We start from the raw sequence: 19,804 nt of genomic DNA, 5'->3' as shown, positions 1-19,804 counted from the left end.
AGCACTGAAGGAACCGGGGCCCCATAAGCCCATGCTTTTGTGGGGGCTGCCCCCTCTCTCTTCGCAGGGTAACTGGCACCAGGCTGGTAAGCTGTGGATGGACAACCGCACAGCGCATTGCATGTGCATATTTCAGCACGTGGAGTTGGCCAGTGAAGCCAGCCAAGGTCGGCACAGTGTACAGCAGCGTGCGTGTCCGTGGGGAGGAAGGGTCGTCCCGCCTCCCCGCCAGGCCAGTCCTGTTGCGCCTCCTCCTACCCCACTCTGACTTTCGCGCGCCCAGGCGTTTGTGAGGGTCGCGCCCCGATACCCTCCTCCACCCCAAGGCTTCTTCTCCCAAAGGGCCGGGCCGGTGGCCCAGGAGTGCCACAGCCCCCGTGGGCCCGGGAAATCTCAGTTTCGTCATAGCTAAACCCGCCGTGCTCAGCTTTTCCCACCACCTGAAGGATCCACTCTCGGTGCGTCCTTCACGACTTCAGGCTGCAGAGAAAACGTGGGGGCAGGGATCGAGGAAGGCGCGCCCCGGGGCTCCCAGCGCAGTCCCCGGAGGAATCCTGTGGCCAACAAGAAGCTGTGCGAGCGGCCGGGCTCGGCGCCGACAACAGCAGGAGCATCCGGGCCTGCCGCGAGCCTCCGCCTCCAGGTAGGGTCTCCGCGCCCCAATTCCATCCCGCCCCGCCATGGGCGCTCCCAGCAAGTGCGGGGTTTCCACCCGCCCCGGCGTTCGCGCCCACTCACGGTCTCCCTTGCCCCCGGGAGATGCTCCCTGCGTTCTATTCCGCTCCGCCATGGCGCACCCAGCAAACGTTGTGACCTCGCCACCCTGCGGTCTCCCCTCCCCCGGACGCTGCCCCTGCCCCCACCTGTGGCGCTCCGGGCATCTCTAAAGCCCCCAATCAGAGTCCTCCAACCCACCCGCGAGGCTCGCGCACCAGCAACGCGGCCCCATCCGCAGGGACCCCGCCCACCTGTGGCGGTACCCAGGCATCTGCGACCTCCTCCACCGCTAGCGCGGCCCCCACATACGACGACTCCCGTGTAGGTGCTCTGCCCACACCCGCCCCCCACACCCCCCCGCCAGCCTCTGTGCTTTCCCTCCCCTTTCCCTGCTCCTGCCCGGAGCCGCGCCCCCGCCCCCGCAGCCCCTCCCGTGCGCTCGGGCCCCGCCCGTCACCGCCCATTGGCGCTGGCGCCGGGCGGCGGCGCGGGCGGGGCAGCAGTTCCGAGTCCGGTGCGAGCGGGCGGGGTCCCCATTGCCTGCCTTGCACCCGGACTAGCGACTACCCTCGGCCTCCTCGCCGTGGACGCGGACGACTCCCGGGCCCGCAAGGGCTCCTTGCGGAAGTTCCTGGAGCACCTCTCCGGGGCCGGCAAGGCCATCGGCGTGCTGACCAGCGGCGGGGATGCTCAAGGTGCGCGCCCCCTCCAGGCGGCGAGGGAGGGACGGACGGAGAGAGGGAGAACCGGGCGAAGGGGATGGGGGGACAGGGCAGAAGAGGGGGGGAGCAACTGGAGGACCCGGGGAAAGATGGAGAAGCGATGAGAAGAACCGGGGAGAAGAGCGGGGAAGCGATCGGGAGAACTGGGTCGAAGCTGGTGCCCGGGAGCGGCAGGGCAGGGGTACCTGCGGGGCAGCGTGAGCCGGCAAGCCAGCCCCGGGGTCCTTGCCGGGTGGGGCGGAGGAGGAAGGGACATGGCAGTAGGAACCTCCATCCAGAAGATAGTGAGCTTTTCATCCCCTCCGGTTTATGTTTTAAATGGAGCCTGGCAGAGGGGTTCGCCTGGAGCGCCCTCAGGGGTCGTTCTGCGTCTGAGCTGTAGGACGGGGCGGGCTTCCCCTCCGAAGCGAGGGTACAGTGCGATCACTTCCTAAGTGGTCTCCCAGCCCCCAACTCCGCCCCACGCCACCACCCAGCATGTCGAGAAAGAAACGGCCGGGTCCCCGCACGCCTCCTGTCGCCTCGTGCCCCGCGCGGTGTGGGCGGGGTCCCGGCTGCTGCAATGCAGGACGCGGCGGGGGTGCTCTGGGTTCCCGCCTGGTGTCTCCAAGGCGGTCCGGCAGCCCCTCGCCTTTCCGCTGGAAGATTTACAAAAAGGGTTTCTTGCGCTCGCATGTGCTGTCACCTTCCGGCTCGTGACAAAACTGAAAACTAAAATGGGTCCCAGGCCCTCCCCTCCAGCCTCCGTGGACGGGAAGGACCAGAAAGCGGGAACTCCAGGAGGTAAGCGGCGCCGCGCGCGGGCTCTGGGCTTCCCCTGCCCTGTAATGTGGAAATGGCTCTCCAGGAGGGGCCCAAGCCTGGGCCCACGACGCGGGCGCCCCGGGAGGACATTTAACATTGAAGAGCGGGAGGTGATGGAGAGTGCGCGCCCCAGGCCCCAGGGGCACGTAGGGGCGCCTGTGCCCGGGATCAGGAGGGTGAGGCCTTCTTGGCCAGGTAGCCTTGTTAAATCTATCTGAAAGTCACAGATAACTAAGTGTCAAGTCGTCACAGATATTTAAGTATCCTGGATGAGATGGCTACGGAAAACATGAAAACATCGTTACTGGTTACGTGCATGATGCATCAAAAACATTGTTACCTGCACAGTGGCAGCACTGATATTTGTGGGCTTTTGAATGTGTGGACTGGAGTGTTAAGAGTCCTTCAGTTATGACAGTACTTTGATTTGAATGTTCTTTTCTTGGCGAATAAAGGCTATACATTGAATGTACCCAGGAAACTAGGAAGGTGAACCCACACGAAGGACACAGGCCTGTGGGCTGCTCCGGGCACCATTAGGGCGTTGTGGGCACTGAGCCATGGGCTTCCCGCTCAGCCCCCTGAGAGCCGTGACAGCATCTCTGTTCTGCCTCACACTGGACCCGCTAGTTTCATATTCTTGTTATGGTTCCGAGGCTACAAGCAGTTGGATTCTGAGAGTCACTCTCTGTCGTCCTCTTCCAGCTGCTTTCAAATGGGTCATCTCTTTTTTTAGAACTGCTTTTTTAAGCAGTGACTTATGGGGTGAGTTGTAGTGCTGTCCTGAACTGCAGAGGGAGCGCATTGAGGAACCCGGGTTTTGATGCTGTGCACATCAACTGAGTCACCAGCCTAGGGCCCTGTCAGTCCCATTATGAAGGTCATTTCTTGCTCTTCTCATCGTTACTCGACGCCTTTAAAAAAACGCAAATTCTTGCTTGCGGTCACTGGCTTAGTTTGGCAAATGGGTGTTTACCCTGGAAAGAGGGGACCGACCACTCTATTCTGTGGGCGTCCTTCCTACTTCCACCTTCCCTTTCCGAACGCCTCCACCTCCACGGCTTTAATTTTCCTTCTGTGTGTGTGTCACGCAGAGGTTATGACTATTGTGCCAGTGCCCTGTTTTTTTGTTTGTTTGTTTTTTCTGCTGAGGGCCCAAAACTTGTTACATCTCAAAAGAAGCAATTGCATCCATTTGTTCGCCATGATCATAAACAGTGCCCTCTAAGGGAGACTAATTTGTTAACCCGTCTGTTGTGGGTAGAAAGACAGCCGTGGCCGCAGAACGAGGGCTCTGCCTCTTCGGAGCCTGCACAACCGTCCTGCTTTCTTTCTTCAATATCCAGTAGGGGGGTTAATTTTAATAAGCCCTTGAAACCAACAAAGCAGGAAAGTGCAAAGACATTGAGTTGTGAGATTTAAAATTACAACCAGCAGCCTCTCATTCTTCCTTCACTGGGGGTTGCTGCTTTGTTTTGGGGCTGCAGGGTATGTTTGGCAGAGACATCGGCCCTTTGTGCTGTGCGACTCATGAATTGAGATAGTTCTTTACTAAGTGCTTTGTGCAGTAGGTATGAAAATGGGGAAAGAGGGAGCACTGTCCGGGGTGGAGAGGCGTGGAGAGACGCTGTGATACACAGCGGGTCCTTTTCTTCTGGGGTCCTGGTTTTAAATCTTTTTTTTTTTTTCTAGAAGCTTGAAAGATTGTTTTTGTATCTTCATTAAAAGATTGAAGACTGTGGGCCAGACCCAAACTAATTCCACTGGTATCAGAGAGAAGGATTCTTTACATATTTATCTATAGGCATACTTGATTTTTTTTTTTTTGGCTGAATTATCATCTGGTTAGTCAAATCATACATTAGAGGAGTAATATTAAAAATTAAAAAATAAAAAATGTATCTGTAAACCTATCCCTCTTCCATTCCATTTGTCTCTGTGTAATTTTAGAACCTTGAGCCATGATGTACATAGAGTTTATATTCTTTTAGTATCTTGCTACTTCATTGTTTTAATGTTTAATCTTTGGTTGGTGTATCACAGGTTGACTTGCCCATCTTACAGGTGTTTGGGTTAGTTTGTTTTTTTCCTTTAACTCTAATGCAAATTTGAGTGTTTGGCTGGTAGTTTTAGCAGGATTTAAGGCAGAGCCTCAGTGAGGGCCGTGGATTGATCTATGGTCCCTAGTTTGAGGAGGGAGGTGGCAATCTGCCCTTTCTTCTAAAATGGATATGTTAAATCACAACGGGCATTTACTTGATTTTGAGCACTTGGGACTCCCCTGGGGTTCACTGGTATTGCAAGATCAGGACTGGGATCTCCTGCTGGAGAGGCCCCCAGCGTGCCCAGCACAGGGTCCTGAGCACGTTTCTGCAGGACAGAAGCCCTGCACTTTGTCCAAACTCCAGCAGCCCCTCACTCTGGGAAGAACTGGCTGCTCCAGGAATGAGGTCTATGCTCTGAAGCCCACAGTAAGCAGACCAGCAAAGGTCAGCACAGACGACCTTACATGAATCATTCATTTAACAAGCATTCATGGAATACACACTCCGTGCAGTTGGAACTTAGAGTGGAAGGCCATCAGCTCACTGTTGTCTGAGCAGAGCTTGGTCTCTGGCTCCCTGTTGTAGTCTCCGCTCCTAGGAGGTGCATGGTGAGTGTTGGGGAACCCTCCACAGGCACGGTTGCCACACAAGGACCCCTCCCAAGGGCGTCAGCCCTGGGCCCTGAGCTCTGAAGAGTAGGAAGGCATTCCTAGGGCCGACTTCCCTTCTGGGTACTGAGCTCCGCACAGAGAGAAACTCTTCCACATTCAGTGCAGTAAAGTTCATAAAACAAATAACACTTTAGAGACTGGGGCCTGCATGCTCCAGAATTTCCATGGCCACAGGTGGTGGCTGCACCATGCGACTGGAGTCTGCATTCCCCAGAATTTCTGTGGCTGCAGGTGGTGTCTGCACCATGCAACTGGTGTCTATGTTCCCTGGAATTTCCGTGGCCATAGGTGGTGGCTGTACCATGTGAATGAGGGTCTGTGTTCCCTGGAATTTCCATGGCCATAGATGGTGGCTGTACCATGTGTCTGAGGGTCTGCGGTCCCTGGAATTTCTGTGGCCGCAGATGGTAAGTGTACCATGTGACTGAGGGTCTGCATTCCCTGGAATTTCTGTGGTCGCAGATGGTGGCTGTACCATGCAACTGGGGCCTGCATTCCCTGGAAATTCCGTGGCCACAGGCGGTGGCTGCACCATGCTCAGGTCCTGTCTCAGGAGTTGGTGTCATTCTCTCTGTTACTCCCTCACCTGACACAGAGCGGCAGTTCCTGGCCTTATCACTCCCAGGAAACACACAGGCATCTGTTTTGGATCCTTGTTTTATTTCCCCATCATCTTTGTCATCAAAGGGAAATTCACATCCCTATGAAGCTGAAAATGTTGTGGGACCCCCTGGTGGTCTTTCCAAGGCATTGTCAGCAGGTAAACTAGCCAGTGTACCTGAAATGAAAACAGAGAGGTAAGTCGTGTCACTAAGCTTTACTGGGAGATTCAGGGTCTTTGTCAGTGACAGAATCATCCAAAGTAAGTTGTTTGTTCACTGCAGGTCGACAAGGTAAGCTGTGTCGGGATTAAACTTACCCAGTGTCGACAGAGTGTAGCTTAATCCTCACAGAAGGGTGTCAAGTACGTTGAAGAACAGCTGCCGAGCCTGCTATGTCGGGAGAGGAGCAGGTGCGGCTCTCGCTTAGCCCAGTGCTGAAGGAGGCCGGGCTCACGTCAGGCCGTTCGTGTGAGCGAGCTGGATTTTTAGCACGCTGGGACGATAAAGCACAAACATCTATTTTTTTTTTTTTTTTTTTTGAGAGGGAGTCTTGCTCTGTCGCCCGGGCTGGAGTGCAGTGGCTGGATCTCAGCTCACTGCAAGCTCCGCCTCCCGGGTTTATGCCATTCTCCTGCCTCAGCCTCCCGAGTAGCTGGGACTACAGGGGCCTGCCACCTCGCCCGGCTAGTTTTTTGTATTTTTTAGTAGAGACGGGGTTTCACCGTGTTAGCCAGGATGGTCTCGATCTCCTGACCTCGTGATCCGCTCGTCTCAGCCTCCCAAAGTGCTGGGATTACAGGCTTGAGCCACCGCGACCGGCACAAACACCTATTTTTAACTTGTGGGTGACCTTCTTCTGTGCTGCTTGAGTCTCTGTGGACCTTTGTCTGTTTCCTTCCTGAGGAGTCTGTGCCAGGGTCCCAAGTGTTCTCTGGGCTGTACCTCCGTGCCTGCCCACTCGGGAGCCTCCTCCTGGTGGCTGTGGGACTGGGCTGGGCCCACACTGTCAGCATTGTCCGGGGTAAGCAAGCTCATCCCTCTGCACCTCAGTGTCCCCAGCTGTTGAACAGGGCTAATCAACTGACCGTCAGGATTAATGGGGTTCAGATGCGCTCATCTCATAGCCCTGCTTGGTAAACAGCCACTTCCACTCTGTCCTCCAAAGTGCTACTCTAGACTTTTTCTTTACCTCCATTTAGCCAGGTGATTCGAGGTGACAGTGACTATCAAGAGGGACGTACAGAAGAAATCAGTGGAAGAGAGCTCGAGGAGCAGTCATGGGCGCAGGGAACACAGTGCGGGGAGCACGGGTGCAGGGAGCATAGGCATGGGGAGGATAGATACGTGTGGGGAGCGTGGGTGTGGGGATCGTGGGTGTGGGGAGCACGGGTGTGAGGAGCACAGGGGTGGGGAGCATGGGTGCGGGGACCACGGGGGCCGGGAGCACAGGGTATGGAGAGCATGTGTGTGCTTGCTCTGCTCTGACAGATGCTGCCGAGCACATACTCTGTGCTCAGATGGGTCAGAGCCTCAATGCCTCTTTTTAAAAAAAAAAGTCTTTCTTTTTTTAAAGATAGGACTTCCCTCTTCCTGGTGGCCCCTTTTAGTCGATACTCTTTTAAGCCTGCTTTTCCAGAGGAAAGCTAGGAAGGATGGCCTCTGTAGGTTCCAGTCTGGGCATATCTGGAAGAATGGCCTGTTTTAGGGTTGAGTCTGGCGTATCTGGGGACATCTTTGAACCTCTGCTCAGAGTCCCAGAGCCACCTGTAGAGGCTCCCCAAATGTGTGCTGGGACTTTACCCTCTTCTCGGGGATGATGAAGAGCCGAACCTCACCCTGTCACGACCTCTGGGGTCCTCCTTCCTGGAGGGCAGTGCCTTGGTGGCCAGTGTGTGTAGGAGGCTGGGCTGGCACCTTCGGGCTATGCTCTGCAGCGGGGGCTCGTGACATGGGACATTCTTGTGCTCTGCATCGGGACTGGTGACGTGGGGCATCGTCGTGCACTGTGGACCACATGGGGTGCACAAGAGCCAGACAACTCCTGGAATTCGGAGCCTGGCTCTGTCTCAGGTCACCCACATGTCTGTGGCACTTCTGGGGGATTGTGGGGACCGTACGAGTGTGTGTCCCCACCCTCACTGGCTGGACACCTGTGCCAGGCTGGAGCTTTATGTGTCACCATCTCCTGTTTCGAGTTGTGTGAATATTTATTTTCATTACCTACTCTCATAAGCTTTCCTTTTTAAAAAAAAATTCAGAGACAGACTTTGAAGTCCACTGGCCCCACCCTCTGTGGACCTAATGGTATTGCAGAAATTATGGCTTCAATTATGTGTAATAACTGGGGTTACTTTAAAAGTCATGTAAAGGAACAAGGGGGAGTGGCCATTTCAAGCGGTACATCGTGCTGGATTCTTAAGTGAACATTATCAGGCTTTCAACACATTTTCTCTTTTTATTTACTTTGGAGAATATAACAGATGCTCAGAAGCTGTTGGAGTTTAGTAACAGGAAGTCATCCTTAAGGAACTATTTGAGCAAGGGGACAGTTGGAGTAAATGTAAGTTATGAACACACACTTATTCCAAATCAGAGAAATAAAAGCATCCACTGTGCTGGGGTTGAAACTTGGTTGCTAGTGTGTCTTTCCTGCCCACAGTGACTGTGGCAGTGCTGTGGGCAGGAAATTCTGGAAAGAAGACTTGGTGCCAGTGGTAGTTTTTGTGACGATTCATTTGCTTTCAACTCAGGTGACTATAGTCTTACTTGCAAATGGCTAGGTCTCCACCAATGGACCACGACATTGACATAGGACAAATGAGAAATGGCCCTTGGGTTTTTAACAAGTATTATTTTTAATGGACACGTTATGGTACATATCCATGGAATACAATGTGATATTTCAATACATGTTTATCATGTGTAATTAGCAAATGAGGGTAATTAGCGTGTCCATCTTCTCAAACATTTGTGATTTCTGAATGCTGGGAATATTTAAAATCCTCTCTTCGAGCTGCTTGAAAATATACAATAAATTATAAACTATAGTCACCCTACAAGGCTATAGCACACTAAACCTCATTTTTACTATCTAGATGTAGTTTTGGATCCATTAGCCAACCTCTCCCTTTCTGCCTTCCCGCCACCCTTTCCTGTCTCTAGATTCCAGTGTTCTACCTTCAGAGGGTAGAATTTCATTTTCCTCATAGAGATCTTTAACCCTCTTGGTTAGACTTCTTCTGAGGTATTTTTATTTTTATTTTATTTTTTTATTTTTTTTGAGGCGGAGTCTCGCTCTGTCGCCCGGACTGGAGTGCAGTGGCCAGATCTCAGCTCACTGCAAGCTCCGCCTCCCAGGTTTACGCCATTCTCCTGCCTCAGCCTCCGGAGTAGCTGGGAATACAGGCGCCCGTCACCTCGCCCGGCTAGCTTTTTGTATTTTTAGTAGAGAAGGGGTTTCACCGTGTTAGCCAGGATGGTCTCGATCTCCTGACCTCGTGATCCGCCCGTCTCGGCCTCCCAAAGTGCTGGGATTACAGGCTTGAGCCACCGCGCCCGGCCCTGAGGTATTTTTATTTTTATTTGATATTTTTGTAGCTAAATTGGATTGCTTTCCTGATTTCTTTTTCCACTGGCTCATTGTTAGTCTGTAGAAATGTTACTGAGTTTTATATGTTTATTTTGTATTCTGTAACTTTACTGAATTTGTTTATCGGTTCAAAGGGATTTTTGCTGGAGTCTTTTTTTTTTTTTTTTTTTTGAGACGGAGTCTCGCTCTGTCGCCCAGGCTGGAGTGCAGTGGCCGGATCTCAGCTCACGGCAAGCTCCGCCTCCCGGGTTTACGCCATGCTCCTGCCTCAGCCTCCCGAGTAGCTGGGACTACAGGCGCCAGCCACCTCGCCCGGCTAGCTTTTTTTGTATTTTTTAGTAGAGACGGGGTTTCACCGTGTAGGCCAGGATGGTCTCGAACTCCTGACCTCGTGATCCGCCCGTCTCGGCCTCCCAAAGTGCTGGGATTACAGGCTTGAGCCACCGCGCCCGGCCGAGTCTTCTTTTTTTTTTTTTTTTAAATATAAGAGCATATTGTCTGAAAACAGAGTTCCTCCTTTCCACTTTGGGTGCCCTTGATTTCTTTCTCTTTCCTAACTGCTCTTGACTAGGACGTTCAGTGCTGTGTTGGATAGGAGTGGCACAAGTGGGCGTCCTTGTCTTGTTACAGATGTCAGAGAAAAAGCTCTTAGTGTTTCCCCATTCACCATTATGTTAGCTGTGGGTTTGTCACATATAGCCTTTATTGTGTTGAGGTTTGTTTCTTTCAGTGCCTAGTTTGTTGAGACTTTTTATCATGAAGCAGCGTTGAATTTTATCAAATGCTTTTTCTGTATCTATCGAAATGATATGGTTTTGTTCTTAATTCTGTTGATGTGATGTAGTGTGTCTATTGATTTGTGTTTACTGAGCAATCCTTGCATCCTGGGGTAAATCCCACTTGATCATGGTGTATAATCTTGTTGATTTCCTGTTGGATTCAGTTTGTTAGTATTTTGTTGAGGATTTTTGCATCTGTGTTCATCAGGGGTAGTGACGTATAGTTTTCTCTTTTTATTGTGTCCTTGTCTTATTTTGGTATCAGGGTAATGCTGACCTTGAAGAATGAACTTGGCAGAATTCCCTCCTCTTCAATATTTTGGAATAGTTTGAGAAGAATTGAAATAAAAATGTGTGGAATTCAGCTGTGAAGCTACCTAGTTATGGGATTTTCTTTGTTGGGAGACTTTTTATTATTACATAGTCCTACATGTTACTCATTATTGGTCTGTTTAGGATTTCCGTTTCTTCTTGGTTCCATCTTGGTAAGTTGTACATGTCCAGGAATTGATCCATTTCCTCTAGGTTTTCCAATCTGTTGACATACAGTTGTTAAAAATAGTCTCTAATGATCCCTTGTACTTCTGTGGTACCAACTGTAATTCTCCTTTTCTGTTTCTAATTTTATTTATTTGGGATTTCTTTTTTTTTCTTAGTGTAGCTAATGGTTTGTCTATTTTATTTATCTTTTCAAAAAACCAACATTTTTTTCTTCATCTTTCATATTTGTTAGTTTCAATATTATTTACTTCCTCTTTGATCTTTGTTATTTCTTTTCTTCTACCACTTTTGGATTTGATTTGTTCTTTTTTTTTAATTATTATTTTTTTATTATACTTTAAGTTCTAGGGTACATGTGCATAACGTGCAGGTTTGTTACATATGTATACTTATGCCATGTTGGTGTGCTGCACCCGTCAACTCGTCAGCACCCGTCAATTCATCATTTATATCATGTATAACTCCCCAATGCAATCCCTCCCTCCTCCCCCCTCCCCATGACAGGCCCCAGTGTGTGATGTTCCCGTTCCCGAGTCCAAGTGATCTCATTGTTCAGTTCCCACCTATGAGTGAGAAGATGCGGTGTTTGGTTTTCTGTTCTTGTGATAGTTTGCTAAGAATGATGGTTTCCAGCTGTATCCATGTCCCTACAAAGGACGCAAACTCATCCTTTTTTATGGCTGGATAGTATTCCATGGTGTATATGTGCCACATTTTCTTAATCCAGTCTGCCACAGATGGACATTTGGGTTGATTCCAAGTCTTTGCTATTGTGAATAGTGCCGCAATAAACATACGTGTGCATGTGTCTTTGTAGTAGAGTAACTTATAATCCTTTGGGTATATACCCAGTAGTGGGATGGCTGGGTCATATGGTACATCTAGTTCTAGATCCTTGAGGAATCGCCATACTGTTTTCCATAATGGTTGAACTAGTTTACAATCCCACCAACAGTGTAAAAGTGTTCCTATTTCTCCACATCCTCTCCAACACCTGTTGTTTCCTGACTTCTTAATGATTGCCATTCTGACTGGTGTGAGATGGTATCTCATTGTGGTTTTGATTTGCATTTCTCTGATGGCGAGTGATGACGAGCATTTTTTCATGTGTCTGTTGGCTGTATGGATGTCTTCTTTTGAGAAATGTCTGTTCATATCCTTTGCCCACTTTTTGATGGGGTTGTTTTTTTCTTGTATATTTGTTTGAGTTCTTTGTAGATTCTGGATATTAGCCCTTTGTCAGATGAGTAGGTTGCAAAAATTTTCTCCCATTCTGTAGGTTGCCTGTTCACTCTGATGGTAGTTTCTTTTGCTGTGCAAAAGCTCTTTAGTTTAATGAGATCCCATTTGTCAATTTTGGCTTTTGCTGCCGTTGCTTTTGGTGTTTTAGACATGAAGTCCTTGCCCATGCCTATGTCCTGAATGGTACTACCTAGATTTTCTTCTAGGGTTTTTATGGTATTAGGTCTAACATTTAAGTCTCTAATCCATCTTGAATTAATCTTCGTATAAGGAGTAAGGAAAGGATCCAGTTTCAGCTTTCTACTTATGGCTAGCCAATTTTCCCAGCACCATTTATTCAATAGGGAATCCTTTCCCCATTTCTTGTTTTTGTCAGGTTTGTCAAAGATCAGATGGCTGTAGGTGTGTGGTATTATTTCTGAGGACTCTGTTCTGTTCCATTGGTCTATATCTCTGTTGTGGTATCAGTACCATGCTGTTTTGGTTACTGTAGCCTTGTAGTATAGTTTGAAGTCAGGTAGCGTGACGCCTCCAGGTTTGTCCTTTTGACTTAGGATTGTCTTGGCAATGCGGGCTCTTTTTTGGTTCCATATGAACTTTAAAGCAGTTTTTTCCAATTCTGTGAAGAAACTCATTGGTAGCTTGATGGGGATGGCATTGAATCTATAAATAACCTTGGGCAGTATGGTCATTTTCATGATGGATTTGATTTGTTCTTGCTCTTCTAGTTCATTGCAGTTCATTGTTAGGTTGTTTATTTTAAATCTGTTTTTTAAATGTAGGAGTTTATTGTTACAAACTTTCCTCTTAATACTGCTTTTGCTGTATACCATAGGCGTTGATATGTTGTGTTTCTGTTTTCAATTATTTCAAGAAATTTTTTAATTTCCTTCTTAATTTCTTCATTGACTCATTGGCTATTCAAGGGCATATTGTTTAATTTCTATGTATTTATACAGTTTTGAAAGTTCTCCTTGTTGTTGATTTGTTTTCTGTTTGTTTGTTTGTTTATTAAACTTTATGTTCTAGGGTACATGTGCACAATGTACAGGTTTGCTACATATGTATACATGTTCCAAGTTGGCGTGCTGCACCCATTAACTCGTCATTTACATTAGGTATATCTCGTAATGCTATCCTTTCCCCCTCCCCTCACACAACAGGCCCCGGTGTGTGATGTTCCCCTTCCTGTGTCCAAGTGATCTCACTATTCATTTCCCACCTATGAGTGAGAACGTGCGGTGTTTGGTTTTCTGTCCTTGTGATAGTTTGCTGAGAATGATGGTTTCCAGCTGCATCCATGTCCCTACAAAGGACATGAACTCATCCTTTTTTATGGCTGCATAGTATGCCATGGTGTATATGTGCCACATTTTGTTTTTTTTTTTTTTTTTTTTTTTGAGACGGAGTCTTGCTCTGCCACCCAGGCTGGAGTGCAGTGGCCGGATCTCAGCTCACTGCAAGCTCCGCCTCCCGGGTTTACGCCATTCTCCTGCCTCAGCCTCCCGAGTAGCTGGGACTACAGGCGCCCGCCTCGTCGCCCGGCTAGTTTTTTGTATTTTTAAGTAGAGACAGGGTTTCACCGTATTAGCCAGGATGGTCTCGATCTCCTGACCTCGTGATCCACCCGTCTCGGCCTCCCAAAGTGCTGGGATTACAGGCTTGAGCCACCGCGCCCGGCAATGCCACATTTTCTTAATCTAGTCTGTCATTGATGGACATTTGGGTTGGTTCCAAGTCTTTGCTATTGTGAATAGTGCCACAATAAACATACATGTGCATGTGTCTTTATAGCAGCATGATTTATAATCCTTTGGGTATATACCCAGAAATAGGATTGCTGGGTCAAATGGTATTTCTAATTCTAGATCCTTGAGGAATCGCCACACTGTCTTCCACAGTGGTTAAACTAGTTGACAGTCCCACCAACAGTGTAAAAGTGTTCCTATTTCTCCACATCCTCTCCAGCACCCGTTGTTTCCTGACTTTTTAATGATTGCCATTCTAACTGGTGTGAGATGGTATCTCATTGTGGTTTTGATTTGCATTTCTCTGATGGCGAGTGATTACGAGCATTTTTTCATGTGTCTATTGGCTGCATAAATGTCTTCTTTTGAGAAGTACTGTTCTTTGTTGTTGATATATAGCTTTATTCTGTTACAGTCTGAGAATATCCTGGATGTTATTTAAATTTTTAAAAAAATGTATTAAGACTTCTTTTGTAGCCTAGCATGTAGTTGATTCTAGAGAATGTTCCATGTGCTGAGGAGAAGAATGTGCATTTTGTATCTGTTGGATGAAATGTTCTGTAAATGTCTGTTAGGTCCATTTGGTCTACAATGTACTTTCAACTTGATATTTTGTTGTTATTTTCTGTCTAGATGATCTCCAGTGCTGACAGTGGGGTTTTGAAGCCCTACTATTGTTGTGTTGGTCTCTCCCTCTCCTCTCCTCTCTCTCTCTCTATATATGTGTGTGTGTGTTTGTGTGTGTGTGTATATATATGTGTGTGTGTGTTTGTGTGTGTGTGTATATATATGTGTGTGTATATATATGTGTGTGTGTGTTTGTGTGTGTGTGTATATATATGTGTGTGTATATATATATTTGAGACGGAGTTTTGCTCTTGTTGCCTAGGCTGGAGTGCAGAGGTGCAATCTCAACTCATTGCAACCTCCACCTCCCGAGTTCAAGTGATTCTCCGGCCTCAGCCTCCCAAGTAGCTGGGATTACAGGCATGTGCCACCATGCTGGGCTCATTTTTTGTATTAGCAGAGACAGGGTTTCACCATGTTGGCCAGCCTGGTCTTGAACTGCTGACCTCAGGTGATCCACCTGCCTCCACCCCCCAAAGTGCTGGGATTACAGGCGTGCGGCACCACGCCAGACCTCTCTCTCTATTTAGATCTACTAATATTTGCTTTATATATCTGGGTGCTTTTTTGTTGGGTGCACATATATTCGTAATTGTTATATCCTCTTGCTATGTTGATCTCTTTATTACATAATTACCTTTTTGTCTCCTTTTTACAGTTTTTGACTTAAATTGTGATTGGTCTGAAATAAATATAGCTACTCTTGCTCACTTTTGAGTTCCATTAATGTGGAACATGTTTTTCCATCCCTTCACATTTAGTCTATGTGTGTCTTTACGGCTGAAGTGAGTTTTTTGTAGGCAGCATATAGTTGGTTTTTCTTGTTTTAAATCCACTCAGCCCATCTATATCTTTTAATTGGGAAGCTTGGGGTTATTTTGCTATTGATATCACAGTCCAGACGTTAAGATTTTCTCACTTAAGTTATTTGCACACAAATTAATATGAAGAGGAAGTAGAGTTTTTCTTTTGCCCTTTTGAAGATAGTAATGCATTATTTTGATTTCATGCAAGTGAGGGACTCACCGTGCCTGTTGGAATTTTAGAATTTCTTTCCTGTTGTTAGGAACAGCAGTGATCTGTAATGGGTTCCTGGAATCATCCAGTGATGGTCTGAATATCTTAAAAGTTTCCTTTCATGTCTCATTTCCTCTTTCTTCCCTAGTAGCCATGCACCTGGGGCAGGAGATGGCCTTACATTTCCTTGGTTTCTTGATGATTTCTTAGGTTTAGTGTTTGACACAGTTCGGATTCTGGATAAAATAAACCCTTCTGGGAAGTGTGTAAGTCAAACAAGGACTTTCTGGTGGCGTTATACAGGTTTCCCATGCCCCATGAGTACAGGAATAGCTCCTTGGGGAAGGAATATGGGCACATGATGGCAGTGAGCCATTCTTGGATGGTCCCATCGTTCTGCAGGAATTCTCATGCAGGGAGAAGAAGCACGCAGTGACTGAGCTGGTAGGGATTCTGCTGATAGTTTTGATCGTTATGATTTGCTCCTGAAAGGTGATGTGGAATGAAGTGCAATATTTAGAATGCTGACATTCCTTAAAACAAAGATATAGAAAAAATCTTATAATTGCAGGTGCCTTGTAGTTTTCAGCTGCTCTCATGTGGATCCTTTTTCGTCCTTCTGAAATGCTTTCCCAGGAGAGAGCATTGTTCTCTTTATATAGATGAGGAGCCTGGGTTTCAAATGGTTCAGAATTCATCACAGGCATCGGAATCTTTGGTTTCCTGGAACATTTTCTTTTTCTTTTTTTTTTTTTTTTTTGAGACGGAGTCTTGCTCTGTCACCCAGGCTGGAGTGCAGTGGCCGGATCTCAGCTCACTGCAAGCTCCGCCTCCCGGGTTCACGCCATTCTCCTGTCTCAGCCTCCCGAGTAGCTGGGACTACAGGCGCCAGCCTCATCGCCCGGCTAGTTTTTTGTATTTTTTTTAGTAGAGACGGGGTTTCACCGTATTAGCCAGGATGGTCTCGATCTCCTGACCTCGTGATCCGCCCATCTCGGCCTCCCAAAGTGCTGGGATTACAGGCTTGAGCCACCGCGCCCGGCCCCTGTTTCCTGGAACATTTTCTATTCAAGTATAGACCACATGGCCTCTAAAGGCTGGCTCACTCTTTTTTTTGTTTTGTTTTGTTTTTTGAGACGGAGGCTCGCTGTGTTGCCCAGGCTGGAGTGCGGTGGCCAGATCTCAGCTCACTGTAAGCTCCGCCTTCCGGGTTTATGCCATTCTCGTGCCTCAGCCTCCCAAGTAGCTGGGACTACAGGCGCCCACCACCTCGCCTGGCTAATTTTTTGTATTCTTTTTAGTGGAAATGGAGTTTCACCATGTTAGCCAGGATGATCTCGATCTCTTGACCTCGTGATCTGCCCATCTCGGCCTCCCATAGTGCTGGGATTCCAGGTTTGAGCCACCGTGCCCGGCTGGCTCACTCTTAACACCACGATTGGGGATCCAGCCTCACCTCTGGAGTGGGTGGCAGGAACTCCACGGCCATCCTGGGTGCTCTGGGGTGGGGTGGCTGAGCTGTGGCAGCCCCTCTCAGCTGAGCAGCAAGGCCGGGGAAAGCTCATTCCATTCCCCTTGGTTCTAACCAGGTAGAGGTTTACACTGCACATTTCCTTAGCTGGGAACCTTTAGAACTTTACATTTAACATCTAATCTGTGATCCAGGGGGTAGATACATGGGTAGTCACTGTACAATTCCTACATTTTTTGTATATTAAAATTTTTTTTTATGTGTCATGGATGACAAAAGAAATGCAACCCCTTTGAGTTAGTTTTTCTGTACAGCGTCTTCTAGAATCAGGAGGCTGGCCAGGGTTTAGTTTCATCAGAAATCTTAATCTTTCTGGCCAAGAGACGGCACTATTAAACTCTTGGTTGTGTGGTTTCCGGGAAAGAAATATTCTAAATGAGTTCCAGGAATCACCTCTGTGGCGTTTCTACAGGAAAAGTGACCACTCTTGAAACTTCACTGTCACGAACAAGAATGATTGTGATGGTTTCTAAGCAGTCTCCGGCCAATCTTGAGTTCTTTTATACAGAGTGCTTTTATTCCAAGTGAGGTGCCCTTCTATTTAATGGTGACCTCCAGTTACTACAGGGATTGCAGCCGCATTGATGGGCGTGAACCTGCCCATCTCTGGCTCCCCAGCTTCACCTCTGGGGTGGATGGAAGGAGCTCCACAGCCATCCTGAGTGCTCTGGGGTGGGAAGTCCCTAGTGGGAGTGGACGGCGCATGGCCGGGACGTTCCTGTCCCATGTTCCACACTGGTGTGTGCTCGTCTCTGCCTTGTTTCCTCCGTTCGTGCGTCTGTGGCATTTCCTCCCGTCGTGCGTCTGTGGCTTATTTTCTCCGTGCGTGCCTCAGTGGCGCGTTTCCTCCATTCGTGAGTCTCTGGCCTGTTTTCTCCAAGCGTGTCTCTGTCGCGTTTCCTCCATCCATGCGTCTGTGGCATTTCTTCTGTCCGTGCGTCAGTGCTGTTTCCTTCGTCCGTGCGTCTGTGGCGTTTTCTCCATGTGTGCGTCTGTGGCGCTTTTCCTCCCTCCGTGCGTCTGTGGCGCTTTTCCTCCCTCCGTGCGTCTGTGGTCTGTTTCCTTCGTCCATGCGTCTGTGGTCTTTTCTCCGTCTGTGGATCTGTGACGTTTCCTGTGTGAGTCTGTGACCTGTTTTCTCCGTCCACGCTGAAGGCCGTCGCTTCTCTCTAGTCACCACTTACTGATCGCTCCCTGTGTGCTGAGCCTGTGTCAGGCGTGTGGCGTGTGTCATCTGTGTGGCAGGGGTTTGTGTGACACACAGGGACACACGCTTGGGGAGCCGTAGTGATGGGGTCATAGCCACGCAGCTCAGCCCTCGGTCTGAGGGGCTTGGTGACCATCCAGCTCTTCCCGAAGCAGCCTCGGGGCAGATCCCAGCTCTGCTTTCTCTCCTCGAGGCACCTCATGAAGTAAATTAAGCAAATCTAACGTAGGAAACAGTTATGAAATGAGACCTGGTTTCGGGTGTGTGTGGTCATTTCTCTTTACATGTTTACTTCATGTACCCCAAATGATATACTTTTCCACCTGGTATAACAATTAATTACCAGCCATTACTGGTACAAAATTCCATAAAGGATATTTGAGGAGGGCATAGCCTCAAAAACATGCTTATTTTCACAGCTGTTATTTGCATGAAAAACCTGTCAGGACTGTGACTTTCTTTTGTTATCTTATTTTTATTTTTAGATCCTTGAGAGAAAGTTATTTAGTGATTACTTATCATTGTGAAAATAATCTAATGGTTAGAGAATCTCATTAGAACAAGTATTATATTTTCTGTTCCTTATGTCAATGAAATCATCTTAATCCAGGCCGATGTTGGCAGGAATGGTCACGTTTAAAACGGGTAAGATGTTTATGTGATGTGTGGACCTTCCCCATATGGTCTGTGGAACATTCCAGAACTTCCATCTCAATTCTCACTTGTTGACACCCTACCTTGTTTTGCGATTATTCTTGTTTGCATCAGAATTTTGAATCCACATACCTGAGATGATACCTACGTATGCATGTACACATGCATGTGTGTGCATGTGTGTATGTGCGTGTACGCGTGTCCATGTGCAGGTGTATATGCATGTATGTGTGCATGTGTACGTGTGTATGTGTTTGTGTATGTGCGTATATGCGTGTGTATGCATGTATGTGCATATGTGTGCATGCATATGTACGTATGCACACGTGTACGTGTGCATGCACGTGTGCACGTGCATACACGTGTATGTGTGTGCACATATGCACACGCGTGTGTGCATGTTTAGGTATGTGTATGCATGTGTGTGCACACAGATATACCTTTTCCTTTCATACAGGCTGTTTTGAGTATTGCTGTTAGGCAGTGACAACTTTCCGTTTCCTCAGTCAGAAAATGGGTAGCTCATTATTAATAAAGATGAGCATTCAATATCAGGAATCCCTAAAGACAATTGAAATTGTCATATTAAATCAATAAATTCCAAAACAAAGATAGTATTCTGTACTATGTGTTCACATTGAACTTTCTTATAAAAATTGGTGTGAATGTTTCCCACTTATTGGAAATCACATGACTAGTTTAAGCGAAAACGTGGACTATTAATTCTGTCTTCAGATGACTTTTGCATACTTATGATTGATCTGTTCTGCTGTTCTGGAAGCTCTGAAAGCCACTCTGTCTTACCCTAGCTGGTGCCACTGTTGTGAGAATTCAGGGAAACAAGGTGTCTGCCAGTTTAAGTATTTTAGATCTCAAGCTGCCTCTTTTCTGCACCATAAACCAACCTTAAAGAAAGACACAGTGTGACTTGCAGTGGATTCTATCAGTTTTATTTTCTGTGGCTGAATCATCACTCTACATTGTGAATTCATGTTATTTTTCAGATCGTCTTCATAACACAGGGAGGTTCTCCAGTGTTGAGTGCAGGTTCAGTGAAAGCACTAACACTGTTACTACGGACTTAAACAGACTTGTTTTCTGAGTTGACAACCCTGGAGTCAGGCATTCAGTGTCCGCCCATCACTTCACTTGGTTCCGAGTTCTCGGTCCCCTCCCGCTCTCCTCCCCCTGCACTGTTATTTCTGTTTATCTTCTTTTGGACTCATAGGCCCTCAGCAGATGGTGTGTTGGGGGCAGGTGTCTGCTGTGAATCTTCGATAACCTTGGGAGAGAACTTTTTCTTTGGAGCAAGACCCCTCTCAATAAACTTTCAGTAGCCCGCGTATCA

The sequence above is a fragment of the Trachypithecus francoisi genome, unplaced genomic scaffold (assembly GCF_009764315.1).
Source record: "Trachypithecus francoisi isolate TF-2019V2 unplaced genomic scaffold, Tfra_2.0 Contig00600, whole genome shotgun sequence".
In the NCBI taxonomy this organism is placed as follows: Eukaryota; Metazoa; Chordata; class Mammalia; order Primates; family Cercopithecidae; genus Trachypithecus; species Trachypithecus francoisi.
Note: the sequence above shows the minus strand (reverse complement) of the source record.